The following is a 6,029-nucleotide window of genomic DNA, read 5'->3' on the forward strand; positions in this document are numbered from 1 at the left end:
GGTCTTTTCTTCCTCTTCTCTCTTTGTAATGACCGCTTACACTCTTCCTGGATGATATCTTTGACATCCTCCCACAACTCATTTGGTCTTCGCTCATTAGTGTACAGGGTCTCAAACCTGTTCCTGAGATGATTCTGAAATTCAGGTGGTATGAAATCAAAGTCGTATTTTGGCTCCTGTGGATTTGGTTTAATTTGTGTGATTTTTTTTTGTTGTTGTTAGATGTCATCAAGTGGAGTAAGACTCATGGTTACCCTATGAACAACAGATCTGAACCTTGTCCTATCCTGTGCCACAGTCACAATCTCCAATACCTTAAAGATCATTGCTGCAATCACTGCTTCAATCCATCTGGTTTAGGGTCTTCCTCTCCTTTGTCATCCTCCCACTTTCTCAAATATGATGTCCTTCTCCAAGGAATAATCTCTCCTAGAACCATGTCCAGTGTATGTGATATGAAGCACCATCATCTTTGCCTCCAAGGATCAATCTATCTACACCTCTCCAAGGCATATCTATTTATTCTTTTAGAAGTCCGTCCATAGGATATTTAGCATTCATGTCCAACATTACAATTCAAATTCTTCTTTTGTCATCCTTAGTCATTGTACAGCTCTCAGATGCAAAGAAAGTGGCTAAAAAGATCATGACCTGAATCAGGCACACTTTTTCCTCAAAGTGACATCCCTGCTTCTCAGTAATTTGGAAAGATCCTTGACTACAGACATTTCCAACACAATATGTCTCCTGATCTCCTGAATGTTAGTACCAAGTATATTGGTTTAGAATCCACGTAAGATGAAGTAGCTGATAATTTCAGTCTTTTCTCATCCTATCATGATGTTGCCGCTCACTAGGATTTTTATTTTCTGAATGTTGAAATGCAACCCATGTTGTAAATTTCAGTCTTTGATTTTCTACAGCAGGTGCTTCAAGTCCTCCTCACTTTTGTGTTCAGTAAGGAAAGTTGTATCATTTGCATCGCGAAGGTTATGAAGAGTCTCTTCCCCAATACTGAAGTCAAATTCTTCTTCCTAGAGTCCAGATTCTCAAATAATCTTCTATGTGTATGGATTAAATAGGTATGCAGGAAGGACACAACCCTGATGCATGCCTTTCTTAATTTTAAACCATGCAATGTTCCCTTGCTCTGTACAACCTCTTGTGCTAGGTTTACTTTTCTTACTAACACAATTAAGTGTTCTAGAATTACCATTTTCTCTATATTAGCTATAATTTGTAATGATTCATACAATCAAATTACTTTGCATGGTCAATAAATCAAATACAAATATTCTTCTTCCTGGTATTCTTTGCTTCCAGTCCTGAGCTATCTGAAATCAGTGATAATATATCTGGTGCCAAGGCCTCTGCTAAATTCCAGTTGAGCATCTGAAAGTTCTCTGTTACTATTCTAGCTGATTTTTAATGATCCTCAGCAATATTGTATTTGCATGTGATATTAATGATATATGATATTGTCTGAAAATGTCAACATTGTGTTGGGTAACTTTTCTTAGTAATGGGAACAAACATGGATCTCTTTCAGTCATTCAACCAGGCAGCTGTCCTCCAGTTAGGCTCTAGGAATTGATGGGATAACAACAGAAATGTTTCAAATGACAGATATAGCCCTGGACATGTTCACTACTCACAGCCTCTGAAAACTTGCTGGAGGCTTGGACATGAGTTGTTTTAACTCAACAGCACATCATGATGACAATACCTAGCAAATGGTGGAATTTTAAAATATCAGTTAATTCTGTATTAGTTCATTGGTAGCTTTCAAATTACAACATTTTTAAGGTATGACTTTTTCTCCCATGGTATTTGTAATTGTATGTTGTGCATCAGAAAGCTGAACAATGACTGGAGTGATAGAAGGAGAATTGATGCCTTTGAGCTGTGGAGAAGAAAACGAATACACCATAGAACACTAGGAGAACAAACAAGTTCATCCTAGAGAGGGTGAAACTGGGATGATTTTTGCAGGTAAAGATTCTGAAGCTCCTTCTGACGTACTTTGGCCGTGTTGCAAGGAGGAAGCATTCCTTGAAGTGGGACATCGTGTTTGGAAGGGTGGAGGGACAGCTCAAGAGAGGAAAACCCTAGATGAGATGGATTGACTCACTGACTGGAATATTGGGGAGTAGGTTTATCAGAGACAATAAGTTTGTCTCAGGATAGAGTAGAGTTCAGAGCTGCTGTACACAGGGTCACTATGAGTCACAGGTGACTTGATGTCATATAACAACAACAAAATAAAAACATCTGATCATTAATAGTGTCAATTCCTGTGGAAGCAGTAGATAAGAAATTAAAAGACATATTTCACTTTTTAAACTTGCTGTAGAAGACATCATTAATGTGCTAACAAGCAAGAATATTACTGAAAAAACTAAAGTGTGCCCTTTCCAATCCATAGTATATTCAATTATTTCTTATACTTGAAAGTTGGACAATGAAGAAGGGAGATCAGAAAGGACTTGATACATTGGAACTGTGGTGTAGGTTAAGAGTATTGAAAGTCCTAAGGTATAAAAAGAAGAATAAACAAATGTGACTTGGCAGATGTGAAGCTAGGATGCTTCTTTGAGGCAAGGATGGGGAAACTTTGTGTCACATACTTGGGCATATCAAGAGGGGTCAGTCTTAGGAAAAGGGCATTTTGCTTGGAAAAGTGAAGACTCAGAAGAGGAAAGTAAGACCCTCAAGGAGATTAATTGATGATTGAGGGTGACTTAATAATTGGTTTTAGTATAGAGAATGTGACATTGCACAGAATAAGGCAAAGTTTCAGTTTGCTTTACTAAAGATGGCTATGAATAATAATTGATTTGATGGCACCTAAAAGCATTACATATAATGTTGTTTCATGTAATTTGCTGGTTTAATCTATATTGTTTCCAACACTGAAGATAATAAAGACAGGATCTAAAAAGATACAGATAACAAAATGTAATGATAATGAACATAAATGAACAAGTAAGATAATGGTATTACATCATAAAGTACTTTGAGCCATTCAAATGGAGCCCCATCTATGCTAAATTGAGTAATATTTGAACTTACTTTAGTCTATTGAATACAATGAATTAGCACACACACATATACACCAAAAAAAATCAATTACAAAACAGAGACTGTCTTTGTGCATTGGACGACTGAAGTTTATTTTGACTGAGACAAATAGCATCTGTATTGTCAGAATCCCTTCCTTCTCTCTTCTCTATTTCCCTCTTACTATCTGGAGTGTAATAAGGATGAAAGTGTGCTTTTCCTATGAAACTGTAGATGACTATATTTTATACCTTTCTTTTTGTTTCCTTCTGACCAAAGTGAGCATTTCTCTGAAGTTGGCAAAGCTAATAGATAAGCTGATTTGTCATCAAAAATACTTAACAAATCATTATTTTTACCATTGCTTTTCTATAGAGTGTGCATTAGCTTCTCTGACAAAGTTAAATATTTAAACTTAATAACAGATGCACACTGAGGTTTTTTAATGGATTTTGTATTGCTATAGAGAAGCTGACTTTTTAGAGAACTTAAAATACAAACAATAGAATTTTTTGGTCTTTAGGCAATATTTTTCCCCAGTGTTTTTTAAGGGAATTTTGCTAACCTACACAGATTAATATTAATACATTAATAAAAGTGAAACTATTTGATTGTGCTACCAACACTTGATGTGATGAGTCCTGTGACCTTATAAGCTTCTGTTATCATTTTGTGTATTTATATGTTTGTGGATAACAACAAGTAAATGACAAACACTGAAAAATCCTTCTTTCTTTTCTTGCGTTGGTTTCCTTCCTGTGCCCTCATTTCCAGTCTGTATCTATATATTATATTCTATGTATTATAGCTGCAGCTGTTAGTCAGCTCCCTCTAATAGCTTTAAAAATCTGCCAGAATACTAGATTATTCTGGATATTTGGTTCCTCACAGATGTTTAGAGTATCATCCAAGACTTTCAGTCTTGATGATGAATGATTTTTGTTTGAATAGGTTAAGATAGAATTTTGGAAAGTAATTAGTTTTAGAAAAAACATCTCAGTGAATCCTAGTTGGGGTATTTTTTTAACAACATTGCAAAAAAAAAAAATCAAGTTTTCCAGGCCTTATACATTTCCTATTTCTAGATAGCTTGATAATGACCAAGGGTGACAAAAGAATTGATGCTTTTATGTTGTGGTGTCAGAGAGAGTACTGAACTTATGAACTACCAAGAGAACAAAAAGGTCTATCCTGAAGAGAGTGAAACCATGAACTTCCAAGAGAACAAACAGGTCTGTCCTTGAGAGAGTAAAACCAAGTTGCTCACTGGAGGCAAGGATTCTGTTGCTCCTTCTGATATCTGTTGGGCATGTTGCCAGAAGCAACCAATACTTGGAGAAGGACATCATGCTTGCAAGGATGGAGAGACAGCACAGGAGAGGGAGATCCTGAGTGAGATGGATTGACATAGTAACTGAGGTAATTGGGGAAGGTGTGTGAAAGGCAGTTATATTGGCTCAGGATGTAACAAGGTTGAGAACTATTGTGATAGGCTCCCTATGAGTTGTAGTCAGCTCATTGGGACATAATAACAACAGTCATAGATATCAAGGAATGATCAAATATTGCATAATTTATAAGGTTTATAAATCACTATTATTCTATTAATTGAAAAAGAAAAAAATGAGTTTGAAAGACTATCTTAGTTGTTGTTGTTGTTGTTAGGTGCCATCAATTTGAGTATGACTCATAGTGATGCTCTGAACAACAGTTCTGAACCCTTTCCTATCCTGTGCCACACTCAAAATCTATGGCACACTTGAGTCTATTGGTGTAGTCACTGTGTCAATTCATCTGGTTGAGGGTCTTATCATTTACTGACCCTCCACCTTTCCAAACATGGTATCTATTCTACTGCAAAGAATAGCCTATCCTAGCAACATGTCCATAGTATGTAAGGTGAAGTTTTCACCTTTCTCTTCAAGGAGAACTCTGGGTGCACTTACTACAAGACAGACCTTTTTGCTCTTTTGTCACCCATGTTCTTAGGTCAGTATCCTTCTTGAACTACATAGCTCAAAGACATTCTCAGAATGTAGTAAAGTTAGTTTTTTAAAGTATTTTAGTGTGTTTTGTGTGTGAAGACTCTCTTAAGGAATCAAAACTGATTTAACTCTTTTTTAAATAAATAAATGCTATTTATTGTTATTATGCACTGTGGTGTCATCTGTGACCCATAGAGACCTTATGTACAACAACTCTGAAGCCTGTCCTGTTCTGAGCAAGTCTCACTGACTCCGACCCCGCATTGGCCCTCGTACACTACCAATTCATCCCATCCGCGGTCTTCCTCCCCTGTGCTGTCCCTCCGCCCTTTTGAATATGATATCCTTCTCCAAGGTCCGGTCCTTCTTGGCAATGTGCCCAAAGTATGTGAGACAGAGCTTCAAAATCCTAGTCTCCAAGGAAAGACTTGATTTCACCCTCTCCAAGACAGACCTATTTGTTTTCGTGGCTGTCAATGGTATGTTCAAGACTCTTGTCCAGCACCAAAATTTGAAGGTATCGATTCATCTTCTGTCAACAGAAATTTTATACTCATATGTAAAGGGAGCATAAATTTTAAAATATTTCCATATACTATCCCATCCTCCAGGGATATTTGTTGCCTACTGACAATGAACTGCCATGCCAGCCTGAAGGTATGCAGTTTGAATTCTGGTTGAAAGCAGAGAATAAAAGAAAAATGTCTATTTGTGCTCTTTTGAATATTTGAAGGCATTTGTGTGGATTGAGAATGAGAAAATCAGAACACTTAATTATACTCATAAGAAATCTATACCTAGACCTAGAAGCTGTTGTATGAACAGAGTAAGAAAACATAGTTATTGTTGTTGATTGCTGTCCAGTTGAGCACAGGTCATAGCAACTCTAGGAACAAAAGACCTGATGCCTTTCTATAACTATAGCCATTTCTCCAAGTTCATAGAGTTTCCATAGGCATGTGGTTTAGGAAGTGGATGCCACTC

This window comes from Elephantulus edwardii, unplaced genomic scaffold (genome assembly GCF_000299155.1).
Source record: "Elephantulus edwardii isolate Elephantulus edwardi_28Jun2011 unplaced genomic scaffold, EleEdw1.0 scaffold00012, whole genome shotgun sequence".
Classification (NCBI taxonomy): domain Eukaryota; kingdom Metazoa; phylum Chordata; class Mammalia; order Macroscelidea; family Macroscelididae; genus Elephantulus; species Elephantulus edwardii.